At 37.8% G+C, this 23,595-nt stretch overlaps 1 non-coding gene across 1 annotated transcript; it reads left to right on the forward strand.

The window, feature by feature from the left end:
* The first annotated feature begins 19,419 nt into the window (after nucleotides 1–19,419).
* On the forward strand, nucleotides 19,420–19,526 carry LOC129686601 (U6 spliceosomal RNA). Its single transcript, XR_008721655.1, has one exon. It is a non-coding gene; the product is annotated as a U6 spliceosomal RNA (small nuclear RNA).
* The last annotated feature ends 4,069 nt before the right edge of the window (nucleotides 19,527–23,595 follow it).

Below are 23,595 nucleotides of genomic sequence, written 5' to 3' on the forward strand. Positions count from 1 at the left end.
ATTAACTGGGAGATTTTTCTCAGATGCAAATACTTCCCCTTCCTTCTGCATCTTAAACAAAATTTGGGTCCTCAGCTATCAATTTGATAGCTGCTCATATGGTTACTATCAAAGTTCATGTCTACTAGGCCTGTACAATAGGAGGATACACTGAAGAAAAACCATTTATGAGTCTGGGCAGTACTTATAGAAGACACAACATTCAAGGAAAGGCAAGAAAAGTTCACAGATATTTACTTTATATGACTGGATTCACTGGTGATGATGAAATCGAGCATTTACATTAAAAATAGTGTTGGTGATGATGATCTTAATAAGCGTTAGTGAAAATCACAAAATTTTTTGATGAATTATTTTAAAAGTTGATGAATATATATATGTTTGGCCTCACATTCTTTTACTTATAATTGAATTTTTTCAATAATTCCTTAGCCCAAAATTTTTTAAATGTCTTATTTATCATATTATTATAAAATGCTATAATATTGTAACCATTGTTTGTTGAACACTTGCAAAAATATTCTAGGGCAAGTTTGGATTAGTTTAAGGGAAGAACTTCTCTTTAAATTTTCTAAAACTATTTAAATCAGTAGTTGGCATACTTCTACTTTTATAAATACACTTACAAGTAAAACTGACACTGAAATTGATCCCTTTGATTTCAATTTGTATGAAGATCAAATACAATTCAATAGTACATTTTGTATCAGGTTTAACGAGAATTCACTTAGTGGGAAAAGAATAAATGAAAGATGCGACTCCACTAGCAACTGTTAATTGTACTTTGAGAGTTGGCCAAAACTTTACGGTGTAAATGAAGCAAGCCCAGAGGTATTCCTGTCCGCTGTTTTAATCTTCATGACTTTAAACCAAACACGCTTAGACATAAACCAGCCTCCATATGAATATGCGCAGGCTTCCCTAAATAAAATCCTCATGTATCTTTTGCTTTCAAAGGAAATCACTGGAAATAACTATCCTTCCTGTTGCAAGTGATAAGTTTTTCCCTATGGTTTTATATGCTGCCTGTGCTTAATTTCTTTGTTTTCATGACAATGCAATCTTGCTGCATTAACTAGAGTATAAGCTGGTCCTCCTTAAGATTCATAGTTTATAAAAATAGAACGTGAAAAATAGGTAAATAAATTATATGTTAAGTACCACCTATCTACTGACTTCAAGCCCTGGCACCCACGTGTGATGAGGATGTGAACCGACAAGAAGAGCTGCACTCCTGATGAACCCAGCCTCTATCACTGGAGAGAAGCAGAGGGCCTGCACCTCCCTGTTAGCACAACCCCCCACACAGAGCCTACATCAACCACCTGAACACCAGAGAAACAGCACTCTATCAGCCTCCTAACTAAACATCCAGTTCCAAAGACCTGCTATCCCTGACCTTGGCTTGACCACAGTACAGAACAACTAGACCTGGAGTACCACACCCACACCAGAAGGCGGCAGAGGAGAGAACCGGCAATGAGTGTGCTGACCCTTAAATGCTGTCCTTTCGGGCAGACAATTATGGACTCTCAAAAGTATAGCTCTCTGTACAAATCTCACTGAAGAAAAGAAGTTATCAACCCTCTTATACTATAATCCTTTCCCTAATATTGTACACACCTACCCTGAAAGAGGAAAGGTGATTTGAGCAAAACCAGAAAAGCACATGCCTAACAAACTGCTTCAGAAGAAACAAGAAATAACATGGGAAACTAAGGCAGTATGTACACACCAAGAGGTAATTCCCCAATAACAAACACCAAAAAGATGGACTTGGAGGAATGTAGTCAATGATGCCAAAAAAAAAAAAAAAAAAAAAATGATCATAACTGTAGTCAAACTACTCAAAAAAGACAAAAACAAAGAGCTAAGTGAAACAAGCAAATCAATCAAAAACACAGAAATTAAGTTCAATAAAAGAATTACTAAAGAAAAGCAAGCAGAAAGGATGCTGAAATAAAACAAACAAGATAGTCAATGGAAAGCCTCCGCAACTGATTAGATCATAGGAGAAACAGAGTCACAGCTGGAAGACAAAGTAAAGGAATGAGATCACTCAGGAAGATCACTGAGACTTTTTTTTAAATATGTGATCAGAACATGGCAGAGATTTGATACATCACAAAAAGATCAATTTTCAAATTATAAGGACACAAGAACGCGATGGCAAAGTCATAGAGAATATCTTCAATGAAGCCATAGCGGAAATTTTCTTAAACCTAAGGAAAAGGATGCTCATTCAAGTAAAAGAGGCCTACAGAACTCCAAAAGATCCGGAAAAGAAGCTTGCTCATGACATTACTGCTAAAGCATCAAAAACATAGAATGAAGGAAGGTACTACAAGAGAGAAAAGACAATTACTAATCTAAATAACTTCCTAGTTTTCAAAAAAAATTGTTGAAAAGCATAGAACAAACAGAACTAAGAAACAAGCAATTGTGAGTATCCTAAAATCTAATGAAATAGACTACTAGAGACATAGAAAGGGTCACTTTATATTCATTAAGGAAAAAAAAATTGCCAAAAGGATTATTACATATAAGCAGCAAAGCAGGTATACTCAATTTCATAACAGAAATACTATGTTTAAAATTATTGATTAAACCCTGACAAAACATTGTATAACTCTGAGTATGCTACATTTTTTTTTTTTTTAATTCGGCCTGCCCAATTGAAGGGAACCCATCCCTGACACTCTAAAGGTAGTGAACTATCCTTTGGTCATATACCCCAGAAAAGAATCTGTTTTCATATGTGTGTGTGTGTGTGAAATATGTTATCTTATACCCATAGATAACTGCAGCTCTCACCCATCCATCAAAGACACTTCTTAGTATAGTAGGAAGAGATACTACCAAGGCTCACAAGTGACCACAGTGTAAAGAATGACTATGAGGTACCCAGCCCAAGTCGAAATATCTACAACACAAGCCCTATACTTAAAGCTCAGGAAATATCACAGAAGAGGAACTGGGCACATTCTAAGAGTCAGAGAACTAGAATGCCTGCTGTGACATAAGAACTTCCACGAAATTTCAAGAGTGTGGTTCCTAAACAAGTTTTCTCTAGTGACCATGTTGGTCAACATACCAGGGCAGATGAAGGAAATTTTACTGGCTCTTTATCCCTAGATAAAGTGCTCTAAGAGTTGGCCACTGCTTTGGGAAGGAGAATCAGTTTTCTCCAGTGACAAGTTCCCTGACATATCATTTAACCCAATTCACAATAATAAATTATAGAGAAAAGATTCATGCATTTGAGAGTGGCTGTTTGTGTGTGGGGAGCATGGGAAGAGCTGGAGGGAGGAGAGAATGGAATGGAGACCGTGTAAAGGTAAAACTCATGTACAAAATTCTCAAAAAATAAATGAAGAGAAAATTCGATTTAAAAACCAACAACCGAAAACATTTTAATGGCATTGTACAAACATGCTCAAAATATTAAAACAAAATAGAATGTAAAAGTGTTTTATGTTAAGATATGGTTTCTCATAAAACTCTAATCTTAGACTGCAAAATTCAGAAAAGGAGGATGTGAATACGGCTGTGTAAGTAGGAGTGTTCTGAAATCGGTCACATCTGAAAAATACAAGCTTTGTTTTCTCCCTCTCCCTTTTTTAAATAAATCACTGACACAGCATTTACGCACGTAATCATAGCTTTTAGACAGTAAAAGGGTCATGACAGGCAACATTCCTTTTATTACTGTCTCATCACACACTCTAACCACATCATTTCCTTGACTAGCTGTTCTTTTTGGTGCTAAATCACTAAGCCAAGGGCATCACTGTCTCAGGTGGGCAGATGGAGCTCATTTATCTCCTCTGCTACTGCATTTGAATACATAATAGCGTCTCTTTCTATTCTGTTCTTGTCCCTATTCAAGAAGTACTCCAAAACTCTACAAAGTTTAGGAATAATGGTTCTTTTATTTAATATTCCTGAGATTCTACTGTGGAGACATGCTCAAGGCACATGGGTTGGGATTAAGAAATTAAGATTCAAAATTCAATTTTACTTCTGTTTGGGGCAATAAAATTTCTCTGAAATGATTAAATAAATACAGTATCTTTCAGATGGGGTCGCTATAGCTTCTATGTGAGGCATGAAAGCTATCAGTGTCTAGTGTAAGGATTGACATAATGCATGCTGTCGATCTAATTATCAGAAGCACATATACTAAGAAAAGTGACATGTTATTCTGCCTTTGCCTTCATAGCATCCATTCCTTTCATTGTATAAGAATCCATATTTTAATTATAGTTTACATATTATGACAGAACCTCTCTACTTATCAATTATCAGTTTATGGGCAGCTTTGCTGTTGTGAATAAGACACTGCAAGCACCCCTGGGGTGTTCATTCTAAAACAGACAGCTATTTAATATGAAGAATGTTATGAAGCAGCGTGTTCGTATTACTGTAGGGCAGTCTGTAATCAATTAACTATGATTATTCAGCCCATCTTGCATAGTGCTGAATAACTTCCCTGAGGAAGAAATGAACAGATGTGCGTTCTCCCCAGATAGAATGGCAACAATGTCTAAAGAAATGATTCAACTACTTTAATAAACCACTGAGTTTATTGGATTTACTTAAAGGAAGGTAGATGAGGAGTTATGTACTGGAACATAAGTGGTCTGAAGGCTGCTGCAGCACCCAGAAACCCATCCCCAGCACTGGGAATGAATCCTTTGTGCTCTCTGCACATCTTTTAGGCAACTTGGTTACTTAGACATTCTCCCTAGATTTTTTTTTTTAAACTGGTTTTATAACAGAGGTAAGGACCAACGAATCTTGTAAATTTCAGGAGCTTCCTAAATTTGTAAGTTTCACAAACCTCCTGACCCTTAAAAATATCACCTCTCCCTCTTGCACGGACAATTTCTAGGAAATGGCAACAGTATTAGAGTCTTGCTTTTTTTCAAGGGGGCACATCTAAACCACCACGCAGAAAATAGTATACGAAAAGAAAGGCTGACTTTAAAGCAACTTAATGCCGTTTCTTTGGTTTAATGTCAAATTTCAAGATATAATATATTGTTTTTTATTAAAATAGAAGAGAAGATGAAGCAATCATTCAAATTATGTGGCAGGAACAAGCTATTTAGTGAATCTAGTAGTTGAAGAGAAAATCTGAATATGCTAATTTAAGAACAGATCAGATGAAAAGCACAGGGCTCTGGAATTTACATTTAAATGCCCAAGACTCAGAGGAAGGATCTTCCAACAACCTTTTTTCTATTGGGCTACATTTATGGCAGTTACTGTACCCTGTACGCATTTATGTTTTATAAAAATTGAACTCAAAATCCTCCTGCTCAAGCCTACATATAGCTTACTTAACCTTAATGAGATCTTTAAAGTTACATTATAATTAAATCCTTTCAAATGAACTTGACTTTGGGATCCTTGGATGATAACCACTTTAGGCTTATACAGAGGTCAAGCTGGCAATTACACAACCATAAACATTTCTAATTTTATCTGCTGATCAGAATCATATTTTGGCATTGAGTGATGCCATTGCTGTTGTCATTCACATTAAATGTTGTGTTGAACAAAAACAGCAAGTGATCTCCTCCAATGTCTGACACGTTGCTTGATACAAGACAGTGTATATTTTAGTAGCTGATCCAAAAGATGTATAAAAACTTTTGTTTTGATACAGAGAAAGTAACTCTGTACCACTATAGGAAATATGCAGGTATTCTAAATGCTTATCTTTTAAATTAGTTTTTTTTTAATTATTATATTTATTTATATTTTCAGAAACCAAAGGTCTTGAAGCTTTAACTTCAATGTGATTATTACAGATTGTTTTGCATGAGTTATAACTCTGTTATAAAATGTTTAAAACATTATATAACATATATAAAACATATATAACATGTTTAAAAAATGTGACTAACTCAAATCAAGATCGTATCAGTGACAAGAGATGAATATTTAAAAGTTTGTTATCAAAGCCGTTAGAGTGCTATTAGAGATGACTTAATTAAAGTCTTGGACAACAATGGTCTGAAGTCTAACAGTTACAACACATCTATGCTTGTCAATGCCCAAAAAGAAATTAGCTAAGGATGAATAAAATTAATAAAATTAATGTATGCAACTATATGCTTGAGAAAGGATAAATGGCTATGATATTGAGAAAATCCCACATAATGATAGTAATGTTGATACGAAATGTATAATTTTAATTACAGTTTTATAAACACTGTTAAAATATTCTGTATTTTAGAAAATGACTCTTCTGTCATTGCATTTTTTTATTAAAATTATTTTTACTGAATTATTTTAATTAGGTAGTTTTCTATTTGTATATAATGTATTTTTCTCATATTCCCTCCTCTCACAATTCTCTTTCGTCTCCCTCTTAATCCTCATCCACTCTCTTCCCAGCTACATAATTCTTCTCCTCATTAAACAAAATGAATTCGAGTGAAAATGGGTGGAACTGGAAAATATTATTTTGAATGAAGTAGCCCAGATCCCAAAAGATAAATAATGCGTATTCTCAGTTATATGTGGATTTTAGATGAATAGCTTTAATTTTCTAAGTTTATGTTAGAGTGAGTATCTACATGGGACAATAGTATGAAAGATGTCTGAAGGAAGTGCTGAGAGACCTGAAGGCAAGGGTTAATAAATATATGGAAATTTATGGAAATAGATAAGGAAGAATGCTAGAGGTGAAAGGTGTAAATGGGGATAGAGTAGAACATTCAGGAAAAGTCAGGGTGAAAGCAAGAACAAACAAAACTAAGAACACATGAAAGAACCATAGAGGAACCTATTAGCTTATAGGCAAACTAAAACTTGTTATTTCTTTGTTTCTTTGATTCATTTAAAAAGCGGGTTGTAGTTTGGGTAGGTCACCTAGTCTCTAGTCTCCTTGTAGAGGGAGGGGAATACCAACCCACCCATGAAAACGTCGACCTCAAATTTAGCCCACCTAAAAGATGTGAAGGGCTAAAGATAGAAGAGATAGAGCAGAGATTGAGGCAACACCCAACCAATGCCTGGCCCAACCAAAGGCCAACCCTATTGGAGAGTTGACACTATGAACAATATTTTGCTAAGTTTGTAAACAGGAGCTTGTCAGGTCTGTCTTTGCAGAGGCTCTATCCAGCAGAGCCTCAAAACAGATGCTGAGATTCATAGCCAAACATTAAGTGATGAGTAGGAAGTGTTGTAGAAAAGTGGGCAGAAAGAGAAAAGGACCTGGAGGTGACAGGAACTCCACAAGAAGACCAACAGAGCCAACTAACCAGGGCCCAGAGGGCTTTGCAGAGATGGAAGCATCAACCAAGGATTATTAATGAACAGGACATAGTCTGCCTACAAAGTTGTAGCAAATGGCAACTTAGGCTTCATTTGGGTTCCCTAGTAAGGGAATTGGGAAATAGATTGGAATGGACTCACTTGATAACTTTTTGATCACTTCTCCCTGGATGGACTGCCTTGCCAGGACACAGGAAAAGAGGACATGGCCAGTCCTGATGCAACTTGATGAACAGGGGTGGATGGGAAAGCGAGCTCCCCTTTTCTGAGGAATATTGGGGAGGTGGGGAAGGACAAAGGTTGGGTTGGGAGTTGAGGAGTGTTAGATCTACAATCAGGGTGTTAATTGAATAAAAAAATAAATAAGTTTTTAAAAATAAAAAAAAAATAAGCAGGTTGTACAGGGCTTGCTTGCATGGGTGGATGATGCTGTCCCAAAGAAAGTGCAGGTTATTAAGCAAAATTTTAGTGGCAGATGTAGGACACCTCCCTATGATTTGTTTGCCACTGTATACATAGAAGATTCCAACGTAATATTGGATGTTATGAGTGTTCTGGGCTGCTGCCATGTGGAAGTAGGTAGTTAAGATTATAGTGCTGAAATGAATACATGCTTTAGATACAGACAGAAAGATCTAGCTGGAACTGATGTAGAAACTTCTTCCATTGAGACATTTATAGGCTTGGAAGGTGTTTTGCAAAATGTTGGCAGAGAAAAATCATCAAAAATCTAGCCCAGTTTGTCATCCTCTATATTACAAGACTGACCTGCATAACAAGATATATCCACTGGTGGAATAGTAGTATGCCTCATTCTGACATAACCTGAAGTCCATTACCTAGAAAGGAATACATGTCAGGTACTTAAAGTTTATCAAAAGCCTATGGAGACTGCATTGAGGAAGCTGCTCTTGATGCTTTACTAATGGGCATGAATTTAAACTGCCTTGTAAGTACTTATGTTGACGCCAGAAGACTGCTGATGCTCTCATGCTGAGGCAGAAGAGAAGCCTCTTTTGGCAGGGAAAAAAAAAGTCAAATCAGAGGCCCATAACTCATCCAAGTGCTGAGAATAAGAACTGTTAAGTGTTTGGTCCTGAATATAAAATAAGTTATGGTAGCTAATGGTATTTCCATTTTTTTTCCTGATTCTGGAGTCCACATATATAGGAGATGGATATGGGATTGAACTTCAGTTGAGATCATGTTCCTAGCATGTATGAGGCACTGAGTTCAGTAACATGTACAAAAAGGATACTGTGCAAGACCACTGAAACACAAACTTAAATGGGTAACTTAAGATAAGAATATTATAAATAATAATAACAGTAAAAGATGAGGATATTAATTGTAGTAAATGTTGTTGAAATTTTACCGTGCTTGAAGACTGGGGGCAATATTTATAACCAAGATCTCTTACAGTACTTAGTCATGGATTATCAATTCAGAAAACAAAGTTAGAGCAAATCAGCTAAACGTACAAATGTACAAATGTACAAGTTGTGGAACTCTGGGGAAGGTGCTTCAGGAATCTGAGTCTCCCCGTCCTTATTTACACGATAATGCCGTGCCTCTCTCCTGCAAATTAGCATAGATGATTGAGTTAATAACTCTGAAAGACCCAAAGAAGTACCTCAAATACTTCTTGTGTGTAAAATAAAAGCCTAAAGATTAAAAGATTAGGGAATTAAAAATAAAATGGGGGAGGGTATTTTTGTGAGTTTATAGACTGATAGCACAGACCATAACTGAGAAGAAGACACAGTTATGAAAATTTTCAATTTTAATAGCGAGACAAACTTCCTAATTTCTCCCAGGTAATTAAACCAATGAGAAAACATAAGAAAGAGATGTGTTTGAACACAGCAAAAGATAAAGAATAAATTCTCCAAGAATGATGTTTACAGTTTGGATATCCCAGCAAATTTGGTCCCCTGTAGAGCTGGACATTATGGGGGAGAAAAAAACACCTGCTGTACCAAAGCCAGACTTAGGAAAGATACTAAGACTGGGTGAGGGCCAGAAACTACATTAGAGAGCCATGCTGAATGTCCTAGCCAGGAATGAACTGGTGATACACCTGAGGCTGGAGACTTCAACATCTGTAAAGAATTGTGTTGATAATTTAATGAGAATTGCCTGGAATCTATAGACTGTGTTTGGTAAGACAGCCATTTTTACTCTGTTAATCCTGCTGAGCCAGAAACGTGGGAGATCCTTCCATCTTCTGATATCTTCTATTTCTTTCTTCAGAGATGTGAGATTGTTTTTATTGTTGTTTTGTTTGTTTGTTTTTGTTTTTGTTTCATACAAGTCTTTGGTTGCTTGGTTAGAGATACACCAAGGTACTTTGTGTCCTTTGTGGCTATTGTGAAGGGTGTTGTTTCCCTAATTTCTTTGTCTTTTGTATACAGGAGGGCTACTGGTTTGTTTGGGTTTTTTTTGAGTTAATTTTGTATCTAGCCATTTTGCTGAAGGTGTTTATCAGCTGTAGGAGTTCCCTGGTAGTATGTTTGGTGTCACTCATGTATAGTATCATATCATCTGCAAATAGTGATACTTTGACCTCTTCCTTTTGGATTTGAATCCCCTTGAGTAAAGGCAATATACACCTCAGACAGAACTGTGCGCCCCAGGATAACAGACTGAGTTTCCCTGTTGGGAGAAAACCCCATAGCTAGGGAATCAGCAGTTTCTTCAAGAGGACTGTACATGGAAATTTAGTGAGCAGCAGCACACTAAATTTATAACAAGAAACCCAGCAGTGGGGCAGCTGTCTTGAGAAATTTTATGGGTAAGAGGAGATCCCCCCCTGCCTAACATAGACCACAGCTACTACTCAGGGCTATAAACCTGAGGTGAGCAGTGGCATCTCCGGAGAAACACTGGCCATACAGTGACCATAACCAAAAATCAGAGAAGGACTCCTTCAGGAAAAATCATCTTCCGGCCAAGGGGATACTCCCTACCTCAGGACTCCAGGAAGCACAGAAACTAACAGCCAAAACCTAAATCAGCCCAATGGGTAGAGGTCAGCGTAAAGGCTCAACCAACAAAAGACAGAGCAATATGGCATCTCCAGAACCCAGCCATCCAGGGGCGAACAGCCCTGAACAATGCAGCATAATAGAAAATCAAGAAGAGGACCTCACATCTATGTTGATGAAGAGGATAATAGAGGAGACAAATAAAATACGTAAAGAATTAGAGGAAGATAAAACCAAACAGATCATGGCTATCCGTAAAGAAATGGAGGAAGATAAAGACAAGCAAATTAGGGCCATCCGTGAAGAAATACGGGAAGATGCAGCCAAACAGCTTGTGGCCTTCAGAGAAGAAATAATTAAATCACTGAAAGAAATCAAAGAGACAGAGTTGAAGGAACTAAAAGAAAAAGAGGAAAATACAAGCAGACAGGTGAAGGAAGTAAACAAAACAACTCAAGACCTGAAGATAGAACTAGAAAAATTAAAGAAAACACAAATGGAGGAAATAATGGAGAGGAAGAATTTAGGGAAGAAAACAGGAACTACAGAGGTAAGCATAACCAACAGAATACAAGAAATGGAAGAAAGAATCTCAGGTGTAGAAGATACAATGGAAGAAATCGATGTATCTGTCAAAGAAAATGTGAAATCCAAAAAATTCCTGACACAGACCGTCCAAGAAATCCAAGACAATATGAAAAGACAAAATTTGAGAATAATAGGAATAGAGGAAAAAGAAGACTCCCTTCTCCAAGGCCCAGAAAATATTTTCAACAAAATCATTGAAGAAAATTTCCCCAAGTTAAAGGAGAAGCCAATAAGGATACATGAGGCCTACAGAACACCCAACAAATTTGACCAGAAAAGAAAATCCTCCCGCCACATAATAATCAAAACAGGAAGTATACAGAACAAAGAAAAAATACTAAAAGCTGCAAGGGAAAAAGGCCAAGTAACATATAATGGCAAACCCATTAGAATCACACCTGACTTTTCAACAGAAACTATGAAAGCCAGAAGGGCCTGGACAGATATCATGCAGACCCTAAGAGAACACAGATGTCAGCCCAGGCTAATATACCCTGCAAAACTCTCAGTCCTCATAGATGGAGAAAACAAGATATTCAATGACAAAAACAAATTTCAACAATACCTACACACAAATCCAGCATTACAGAAGACACTGGAAGGGAAAATACAACCCAAGAAAATTAGCATCTGTCAAGAAAACACAGGAAATAATTAACCTTACTACAGCAAAACAAAAAGCAACCAAGCACACAAACTTATGAACACAGCCAACATCAAAATCAAAGGATCTAACAGCCACTGGTCATTAATCTCTCTCAACATCAATGGACTCAACTCTCCAGTAAAAAGACACAGATTAACAGAATGGATACGTAAACAAAACCCAGCAATCTGTTGCATACAAGAAACACACCTAAGACACAAAGATAGACATTACCTGAGGGTAAAAGGTTGGAAGATGACTTTCCAAGCAAATGGACCCAAGAAACAAGCAGGAGTAGCCATTCTAATATCTGATAAAATAGACTTTCAACCAAAAATAATAAAAAGAGATGAGGAAGGACACTTCATACTCATCAAGGGAAAATTCCACCAGGAAGACATCACAATCCTGAACATCTATGCCCCAAATACAAGAGCACCCACATTTGTAAAAGAAACATTGATAAAATTTAAACCACATATAGATCCCCACACATTAATAGTGGGAGACTTCAACACCCCACTCTCGACAAAGGACAGGTCAACAAAACAGAAATTAAACAAAGAAACAATATCTCTGACAGAGGTCATGAATCAAATGGACCTCACAGACATCTACAGAACTTTACACCCAAACACAAAAGAATTTACCTTCTTCTCAGCACCTCATGGAACCTTCTCCAAAATAGACCATATAGTTGGTCACAAAGCAAGCCTCAACAGATACAAGAAGACTGAAATAATCCCTTGTATCCTGTCTGATCACCATGGAATAAAGCTGGACTTCAACAACAACAGAAATAGCAAAAAGCCTACACACACATGGAAACTGAACAACTTGTTACTAAATGACAGCTGGGTCAGGGAAGAAATAAAGAAAGAAATTAAAGCCTTTCTAGAACTCAATGAAAATGAAGACACAACATACCCTAACTTGTGGGACACAATGAAAGCAGTGCTAAGAGGAAAGTTCATAGCACTAAGTGCCTTCAAGAAGAAATTCGAGACAGCTCATTCAAGCAACTTAATGGCCCACTTAAAAACCCTAGAAAAAGAAGAAGCAGACACACCAAAAAGGAGTAGACGGCTGGAAATAATCAAACTCAGGGCTGAAATCAATCAATTAGAAACAAATAAAACAATTCAAAGAATCAATGAAACCAAGAGCTGGTTCTTTGAGAAAATCAACAAGATAGACAAACCCTTAGCCAAGCTAACTAAAAGGCAGAGAGACACCACCCAAATCAACAAAATCAGAAATGAAAAGGGGGACATAACTACAGACACTGAGGAAATCCAAACAATCATTAGGACTTACTTCAAAAGTCTATATGCCACAAAATTTGAAAATCTAAATGAAATGGACAATTTTCTTGATCGATTTGACTCACCAAAGCTGAATCAGGACCAGGTAAATCAACTAAATAGTCCTATATCCCCCAAAGAAATAGAAGCAGTCATCAAAAGTCTCCCATCCAAAAAAAGCCCAGGACCAGATGGCTTCAGTGCAGAATTCTACCAGACCTTCAAAGAAGAGCTAACTCCAATTCTCTTCAAACTATTCCACAAAATAGAAACAGAAGGAACATTACCAAACTCATTCTATGAAGCCACAATCACCTTGGTACCTAAACCTCACAAAGACTCAACAAAGAAAGAGAATTTCAGGCCAATCTCCCTTATGAACATTGATGCAAAAATACTTAACAAAATACTTGCAAACCGGATCCAAGAACACATCAAAGATATTATCCACTATGACCAAGTAGGCTTCATCCCAGGTATGCAGGGGTGGTTCAATATATGGAAATCCATCAATGTGATCCACCATATTAACAAACTGAAAGAAAAAAACCACATGATAATCTCCCTAGATGCTGAAAAAGCATTTGACAAAATCCAACATCCATTCATGTTTAAAGTACTGGAGAGTTCAGGGATACAAGGCACATATCTAAACATAGTAAAGGCGATATACAGCAAGCCTATAGCCAACATCAAACTGAACGGAGAGAAACTTAAAGCAATCCCACTGAAATCAGGGACAAGACAAGGCTGCCCACTGTCTCCATATCTCTTCAACATAGTGCTGGAAGTCCTTGCTAGAGCAATAAGACAGTCGAAGGAGATCAAGGGGATACAGATTGGAAAGGAAGAAGTCAAATTATCACTATTTGCAGATGATATGATAGTATATATGAGTGACCCCAAAAACTCTACCAGGGAACTCCTACAGCTGATAAACACCTTCAGCAAAGTGGCCGGATATAAAATTAACTCAAAAAAATCAGTAGCACTCCTGTATACAAAAGACAAAAGGGCTGAGAAAGAAATTAGAGAAACAACACCATTCACAATAGCCACAAATGACATAAAGTACCTTGGCGTAACCCTAACCAAGGAAGTCAAAGACTTGTATGAAAAAAATTTCAAGTCTCTGAAGAAAGAATTAGAGGAAGATATGAGAAGATGGAAAGATCTCCCATGCTCATGGCTTGGCAGGATTAACATAGTAAAAATGGCCATCTTACCAAAAGCAATCTACAGATTTAATGCAATTCCCATCAAATTGCCAACACAATTCTTTACAGACCTGGAAAGAAAAATTCTCAACTTTGTATGGAATAACAAGAAACCGAGAATTGCTAAAACAATCCTCTACAATAAAAGATCTTCTGGAGGTATCTCCATCCCTGATCTCAAGCTGTACTATAGAGCAACAGTTATAAAAACTGCATGGTACTGGCATAGAAACAGAATGGTGGATCAATGGAATCGAACAGAAGACCCAGAAATAAACCCACACACTTACGGACACCTGATTTTTGACAAAGATGCCAAAACCATACAATGGAAAAATGATAGCATCTTCAACAAATGGTGCTGGTCCAACTGGATGTCTACATGTAGAAAAATGAAAATAGATCCATACTTATCACCCTGCACAAAACTGAAGTCCAAGTGGATCAAAGACCTCAACATAAAACCAGACACATTAAATCGGCTAGAAAAAAAAGTGGGGAATACCCTAGAACTCATTGGTACAGGAGAAAACTTCCTGAACAGAACACCAACAGCACAGGCTCTAAGAGCAACAATCAATAAATGGGACCTCATGAAATTGAAAAGCTTCTGTAAAGCAAAGGACACCGTCATCAAAACAAAGCGACTGCCTACAGATTGGGAAAGAATCATCACCAACCCTCTATCTGACAGAGGACTCATATCCAATATATATAAAGAACTAAACAAGCTGAAAAGCAACAAACCAAGTAATCTACTTAAAAAATGGGGAACAGAGCTAAAGAGAGAATTCTCTGCAGAGGAATATCGAATGGCAGAGAAGCACTTAAAGAAATGCTCAACCTCATTAGCCATTAGGGAAATGCAAATCAAAACAACCCTGAGATTTCACCTTACACCCATCAGAATGGCCAAGATGAAAATCTCAAGGGACAACACATGCTGGAGAGGTTGTGGAGAAAGGGGAACGCTTCTCCACTGCTGGTGGGAATGTAAACTGGTACAACCACTCTGGAAATCAATCTGGCGCTTTCTCAGACAACTAGGAATAGCGCTTCCTCAAGATCCAGCCATACCACTCCTAGGCATATACCCAAAAGAGGCGCAAGTACACAACAAGGACATTTGTTCAACCATGTTTGTAGCAGCTTTATTTGTAATAACCAGAAGCTGGAAACAACCCAGATGCCCCTCAGCTGAAGAATGGATGCAGAAACTGTGGTACATCTATACAATGGAGTATTACTCAGCAATGAAAAATAAGGAAATCATGAAATTTGCAGGTAAATGGTGGGACCTGGAAAGGATCATCCTGAGTGAGTTGACCCAGAAGCAAAAAGACACTCACGGTATATACTCACTCATATAAACGTACAATATAGAATAAACCCACTAAAAGCTGTACATCTAAACAAACTAAGCAAAAGAGAGGACCCTAACTAAAATGTTCAATCCCCAACCTGAAAGGCAAAGAGGATGGACATCAGAAGAAAACGAAAATAGGAAACAACCTCGGAACCCGCTACAGAGGGCCTCTGAAAGCCAGAAGAAAACAGGAAACCACCTTGAAACCTGCCACAGAGGGCCTCTGAAAGCTTCTGCAGTATAGACTGTCAAAGCAGATGCTGAGCCTGATGGCCAACTGATGGGCAGAGTGAATGGAATTTTATGTAAGAAGTGGGAAATAGTAAGAGCTGGAGGGAACGGGAACTCCACAAGCAGAGCAACAGAACAAGATAATTTGAACACTGGGAACTTCCCAGAGACTCCTACTCCAACCAAGGACTATTTGTGGAGATGACCTGGAACCCCTGCACAGGTGTAGCCCATGGCAGTTCAGTGTCCAAGTGGGTTACATAGTAATGAGAAGAGGGACTGCCTCTGACATAATCTGATTGGCCTGCTCTTTGATCACTTCCCCCTGGGGGGGAGCAGCCTTACCAGGCCACAGTAGAGGACAATGCAGCCACTTTTGATGAGAACTGATAGACTAAGATCAGAAAGAAGGAGAGGAGGACCTCCCCTATCAGTGGACTTGGGGAGTGGCATGCATGCAGAAAGGGGAGGGAGGGTGGGATTGGCAGGGGAGGAGGGAGGGGCTTATGGGGGGATACAAAATGAATAAAGTGTAATTAATAAAAAATAAAAAAAAAATTAAAAAAAAAATACATTTAAAAGAAAATGCAATACAACTCTTCATTTATGTTTTTTCTTCATCACCATAGTTAATCATTATTCCATTATCATTACATTAATTGTACATCAATATAATGCTAAACATTATATAAAAGGATTCACCAATTCACAGATTGCATGTAGCTATCAGAATGTATATATATGCATATTTCTCTTTTGAGTGTTTTTATTTTGAAAAGTATTTGCAAGTTTTTGTTTTTTTGTTTTTTTGTAAACCCAACACCTTCATTTAAAATGCTATTTAATGAGGTTGGAGAGAGGTTTGAATGATTAAGGGTACTCGCTTTTCTTGAAGAAGACGGGGTAGAGTTCCCAGCTCCCACAGAGTGTCTCATAACTGTATATAACACCAGTTCTAGAGAACTAATGCCCTTTCTGTACTCTGTGGACACCAAACACCATGTGACACACGTATATTCATGCACATAAAAGACACACACATATAATAGACAAATAAATAAACAAAGGCCAAGCACCAAATAAACAATATGTTATATAAAAATGCAGTGTTTATATTTGCTCAGTGGAATATAGTTCAACTTCAGACAAAATGGGAATCCCATCACTTGTGACAATATGGATACACTATAGTCCATACTGTCAGGTAAAATAGATAAAAAGAAACAATTTCCACTTGATTTCAACATGTGATAAAAAGTGAAAGGAGTAGGAATGAAATGGAGACCGTTGGTTCCTACGAGCTGTGGTTGGGGAAAGGTTAGACTGACATCAACCAAAGTCTGTAAAATTTCCATTAGGAGGACTACTTGATTAATGGTACTACATGGCAACTGATGTTAAAAACAGCATCTCATATGCTTGAAAATGCTCAGAGAACTATTTCTCATCATAAATAGCATGATTACAGAAAGCCATGCTAACATTAGCTTCATTCACAGCACACGCTTCCTTTCAAAGTTTGTGTTGTATCTCATAAAATATGCAACTTTTACTTGTCAGAGATAAATATGAAATGCTACAAAGTACTTTGTTATTGAAACAACACACTTTTTCCCTGTTTTATTGCTTTGCCAAAGAGGTATTTTGGATGTTTATCATGGTTTGTTCTTATCAAGGATGCAGCCTTGTACGTTTCTGTCTCCTTGAGCATCTGGAAATAGGTTATCTAGGGAAATAGCTGGCTGTGGAATCACTGGGCCAAAGGATATTGAATCTTCTGATTAACTAGATTCTGCTAAATGAAGAGGCATTTAGACTTATCCCTGTAACAGAGGGAGACTCTTGAAGGACATTGAAGCAGGGCGCCAGTGTGATCAAATTATGTCTCAGGAATCTCTGGCAGCATATGAAGACTTACTTAGAGTCAGGTGCAAATATGTGAACACCTGAACCAGGCAGTGCTCAAGAGAGATGGGAATGTAAGGAGAGAGAACTGCTAGATATGGGAACAACAGAGATGGTGAATTTGGCCTAAGTGCTCATGGGACAGTTTCCTGCTACTGTCTATGAGCCTCTCACATACTTAGGTAAGTTGATTATCATTTTTCTTTCTTCATATACTAACCAATTACTCAGAAGGCATTTTTTGGACTCAGGTTAGAGTATATTACAGTGTTTAAGAATTCTTGGAGTCAGTGAGCTAAGCTGGAATCTCCTTAGGATGTGTAATTTCTCCTGCTTCTGCTTCTCATTTATGTGATTTAGGGGTAATATTAATACTCACCACAGGTGAGTATTAGGTGAGTATAAAAAGAGCTTATAGAGAAGGAAGAAAGCATATAGATGGCACAGGCAAGTACAAGCTGCTATGATCTTAATATGTAAGTCAACTCAAAAAGTTGGTGATAGGAAATGTCCTGCCCCTTCCAAGAGATAAAGACAATTTAAATAACTGCTCATTACCCTCTAGGAATCAGTAAACTCACTGTTTGAATCTTCTCTTTCCAGTGCCCCATGCTGTCTGCTGGTTTGTCCTTGGCTTTCAGGATACTTCTCTCCTTTCCTTTCAATATGAATGAAGTAGACTCAGTAGAGAGGGGGAATTTCTCCTTAGTGAATGCAATCATACTCCTTTGGTCACATTTTATCTTAAATGAGTCACTTTTTTTTTGGCTCAAAATATACTTTATATATTATTTAAAATTTGAAAAAGGTATTTGCGGTTTTTAGGGTGATTGTAAATTGATGATTATTATTTATTTTTTTTAGAAAAGGCCAGAGTAAATAGGAAATATAAAATGTTGCTCTTTATCTCTAGCCAGAAAAAGGGGCATATTAGTGTCCGTGGGTGAACACGTGCTCAAAGCACCAGAGGTGATAAGCACTGCATGGTCATGGTCATGTAAGTTTACAGTTTATAAAAATCCATTTGAGTGTGGAAATAGAGAACATACTTAAGTAACTCAAGGTATATAAGTAAGATTATCTGTGTTTCAAGTAAGATGAGCAAGGAACCTAAATGTTCCCTGTAATTTAGATGAAGTTTAAAAAACAAAAAACAGATGTGTATAAATGGAAGCATATTTCAGTTATATGGAAGCAAATAATACTTGACTTTTTCTGGTGAATAAAATAAACAACCTAAGAAATATGATTTTATATTCATAATTTGCCCCTGCTAATGCCAACCCTCCTGGACTTATATGATTTTATTTGTGATTGTTCACTTTGAATATTTAATAATTAGTGATTAAACACATATTTATTTCATTGGTGTGGGTATCAAGCAAGAGGCTATTTTAATTTTGATCAGTTTTGATGGAAATACTAGATTGTCCCAATTGCAGCTGAGTCCTGCTGTCATCAATAGAGTAGAGAATAAGCCACTGAGAAGACACAGGACACAGCCAAATGAAAATTTTTATCTTTGCTAAACTATTGATAGCATTGTTATTGAGAAAGTATGCCCTGCTAATCACAACGCTGACCGAAACAATGTTTAGTACAGAACTGTGAAATCATTGGACTTTGGGAGCCAGTGTCATGTAATAAGGAAATCATTAAAGTAGAGGGTAAGAAGTTGTCTAACTTGGTACTGTGCTGACCTTGCGCTCAGGAGGACCTCAGACTAACAATGCCCGCAGGAAGGCTGGGCATGCTATGCCTACCTATAACCCCAGAGCTGCAACAGCAGACACAGGCAGATGCCAGAGTTCACTGTGCAACCAGTCTAGCTGAGACACAGAGCTTCAAGTTTAATGACAGACCACATCTAAAAGAGTAAGGTAGTGTGATTACCGAGGCAGCACATGTACTAAACTTGGAACGATACAGAGAAGATTAGCATGGCCCCTGTGCAAGGATGACATGCAAATTCATGAAGTGTGCCATAATTTTGACGCCTCTGGGACACCTGAGCAGCATTCCACTTGGAGACGTTTCTGCTTGCTCCTCATCTGCCAAGACCAACTGAAACATAGACAGTGAACCAGAGGAAGGACTGCCAAGCCAGCTCAGATAGCCAGAATTCAGCATAAGAACACAAGCAACAAAACTTAAGGCCCAGATTTTTTTTGGTTCTGTTGCTCTTCTTGTGGAGTTCCTGTCCTCTCCAGGTCTTACTATATCCTTCTTCTCCCATAAGATTCCCTGCACTCTCCCCAAAGTTTGGTTATGAGTCTCAGCATCTGCTTTGATACACTGTCCCTCTGTGGACAGGCTCCTTTTCTGTTTCCTGTTTTCTCCTTCTTCCAGTGTCCATCCTATTTGTCTTTCTGAGTGAGGATTGATTATCTTACCCAAGGCCCTCCTTCTTGCTTAGCTTATTTAGGTGTACCTATTTGTGAATATAATAAAGATAACCTAGACCCCCAGATCAGATGTAGTCCATATCAGCTCAGTATCCAAGTGAGTTACCCAATAAGGGGAAGAGGGACTGTCTCTAAAATGCACTCACTGACTGGATATTTGATCACCTCCTTTTGATGTGGGAAAAGACTTACAAGGCCACAGAGGAAGACAAGGCAGCCAGTCCTCATGAGACCTGATAAGCTAGAGTCAGAGGTAAGGGGAGGAGAACCTCCCTTATCATTTCTCTCCCAGAAAGAGGCATGGGAGGAGATGAGAAAGGAAAGTTGGATTTGGGAGGGAATGAAGGAGGGAGCTACAGCTGGGATACAAAATGAATAAACTGTAATTAATAAAAAAAAACCTAAAAATTTGTACTTGAGCCTCTTTTGGATATATGCCTAGGAGTGGTACAGCTGGATCATGAGGAAGTGCTATTGCTAGTTGTCTCAGGAAGCACTAGATTGATTTCGAAAGTGGTTGTACAAGTTTACATCCTCACCAGCAGTGGAGGAGGGTTCCACTTTCTCCACAACCTCTCCAGCATGTGTTGTCACTTGAGTTTTTGATCTTAGTCACTCTTATGGGTGTAAGGTGAAATCTTAGGGTCGTTTTGATCTGCATTTCCCTTATGACTAAGGTCGTTGAACATTTCTTTAAGTGTTTCTCTGCCATTCGATATTCCTCTATTGAGAATTCTCTGTTTAGCTCTGTACTCCATTTTTTAATTGGATTACTTGATTTGTTACTGTTTAACTTTTTCAGTTCTTTATATATACTGGATATAAATCCTCTGTCAAATATAGGGTTGGTGAAGATCTTTTCCCAATCTGTAGACTGTCGTTTTGTTCTATTGACAGTGTCCTTTGCTTTACAGAAGCTTTTCCGTTTCATGAGGTCCCATTTATTGATTGTTGGTCTTAGAGCCTGTGCTGTTGGTGTTCTGTTCAGGAAGTTGTCTCCTGTGCCAATGAGTTCAAGGCTCTTCCCCACTTTTTCTTCTAAGTGGTTTAGATTATCTGGTTTTATGTTGAGGTCTTTGATCCACTTGAACTTTAGTTTTGTGCAGGGTGATAAGTATGGATCTATTTGTATTTTTTTACATGTAGACATCCAGTTAGACCAGCACCATTTGTTGGAGATGCTGTCTTTTTTCCATTAAATGGTTTTGGCATCTTTGTCAAAAATCAGGTGTCCATAAGTGTGTGGATTTATGTCAAGGTTTTCTATTCGATTCCATTGATCCATGAGTCTGCTTCTATGCCAGTACCATGCAGTTTTTAGTATTGTTACTCTATAGTACAGCTTGAGATAAGGAATGGAGATACCTCCTGAAGATCTTTTACTGTAGAGAATTGTTTTAGCAATTCTGGGTTTCTTGTTGTTCCATATGAAGGTGAGAATTTTTCTTTCAACGTCTGTAAAGAATTGTGTTGGTAATTTGATGGGAATTTCATTGAATCTGTAGATTGCTTTTGGTAAGATGGCCATTTTTACTATATTAATCCTGCCAAGCCATGAGCATGGGAGAACTTTCCATCTTCTGATATCTTCTTCTAATTCTTTCTTCAGAGACTGGAAATGCAAATCAAAAAGACCATGAGATTTCACCTTACACCCATCAGAATGGCCAAGATCAAAAGCTCAATTGACAACACATGCTGGAGAGGTTGTGGAGAAAGGGAAACCCTCCTCCACTGCTGGTGGGAATGTAAACTTGTATAACCACTCTGAAAATCAATCTGGTACTTCTTCAGACAACTAGGAATAGCACTTCCTCAAGATCCAGCGATACCTCTCTTAGACATATATCCAAAAGAGGCTCAAGTACACAATAAAGACATTTGCTCAACCATATTTGTAGCAGCCTTATTTGTAATAGCCAGAAGCTGGAAACAGCCCAGATGCCCCTCACTGGAGGAATGGATATAGAAATTGTGGTACATCTACACAATGGAATATTACTCAGCAACAAAAATCAAGGAAATCATGAAATATGCAGGTAAATGGTGGGATCTGGGAAAGATCATCCTGAGTGAGCTATCCCAGAAACAGAAAGACGCACACGGTATATACTTACTCATATAGACATATAATATAGGGTAAATCTACTAAAATCTGTACACCTAAAGAAACTAATGAAGAGGGAGGACTCTTGCTAAAATGCTCAATTCCTATCTAAAAAGGCAAAGAGGATGGACTTCAGAAGAATGAGAAAAGAGGGAACAAGTCAGAAGCCTGACACAGAGGACCTCTGAAAGGCTCTGCCCTGCAGACTATCAATGCAAATGCTGAGACTTATGGGCAACCTTTGGGCAGAGTGCAAGGAATCTTATGAAAGAAGTGGAAAACAGTAAGATCTGGAGAGGACAGCAGCTCCACAAGGAGAGCAACAGAACCAAAAAATCTGAGCAGAGGGGTCTTTCCTGAGACTGATACTCCAACCAAGGACTATGCATGGAGATAAACTAAGAACCATGCACAGATATAGCCCAATGGCAGTTCAGTATCCAAGTGGGTTCCATTGTAATAAGAACAGGGACTGTCTCTGAGATGAACTGATTGGCCTGCTCTTTAATTACTTCCCCCTAAGGGGGAAGCAGCATTACCAGGCCACAGAAGAAGACACTGCAGCGACTCCTGATGAGACCTAATTGACTAGGATCAGAAGGAAGGAAAAGAAGACCTCCCCTCTCTGTGTACTTGGGGAGGGATATGAATGCAGAGGGTTGAGGAAGGGAGGTATTGGGAGGGCAGGAGGGAAGGAACCACAGGGGGGATACAAAGTGAATAAAGTGTAATTAATAAAGAATTTAAAAAAAGAAAAATAAATAAAAATAAAAATCTAATACAAAAAAACTGATGGCCATATAGCACCACCAGAAACATGCGGTTCAACCACAGAAAGCCCTCGAGATACTATCACACTTAAAGTGCAAGAAAAAAGTGTTAATATCCTGAGATTATGAAAATTTTAGAGTGCTTAATAGAGGAAAATAAAGCTCTCAAATTGGCACAGAAAAATACAAACAAACAGGTGAAAGAATTGAATAAATCTCTTAAAGAAATTAAAGAAAAACAGAAAAATACAAAGAAATAGAAGAAGGAAATGAATAAAACTGTTCAAGACCTAAAACTGGAAATAAGCAATAAAGAAAACATGATCTGTGGTAATCCTGGAAATGGAAAACCTAGGAAAGATGACAGGGACTACAGACACAAGGGTCACTAACGAATACAAGTGGTGGAAGAGTCAGTCTCGAGTAGAAGATAGGATTGAAGAAATCGATACATCAATCAAAGAAAGTGTTAAATATAAAAATCTCCTGACATGGAACATCCAAAAAATCTAGGACAGTATGTAAATAGCAAACCTTAGAATAACAGGAATCCCAGCTACAATGCCTAAAAAATATTTTCAACAAAATCATAGAAGAAACTTCTCCAACCTATAGAAAGAGAAGCCTATAAATATACAAGAAGCTTACAGAACACCAAATAGATTGGACCAGAAAAGAAAATTGTCCTGCCATAAAATAATAAAAGCAATAAATGTACAGAACAAAAAGAGAATTTTAAAAGCTGCAAGAGAAAAAGCCCAAAGGGAAACCTATCAGAA

Source organism: Psammomys obesus, unplaced genomic scaffold, assembly GCF_907164565.1.
Source record: "Psammomys obesus unplaced genomic scaffold, mPsaObe1.curated_primary_1811, whole genome shotgun sequence".
Lineage (NCBI taxonomy): Eukaryota > Metazoa > Chordata > Mammalia > Rodentia > Muridae > Psammomys > Psammomys obesus.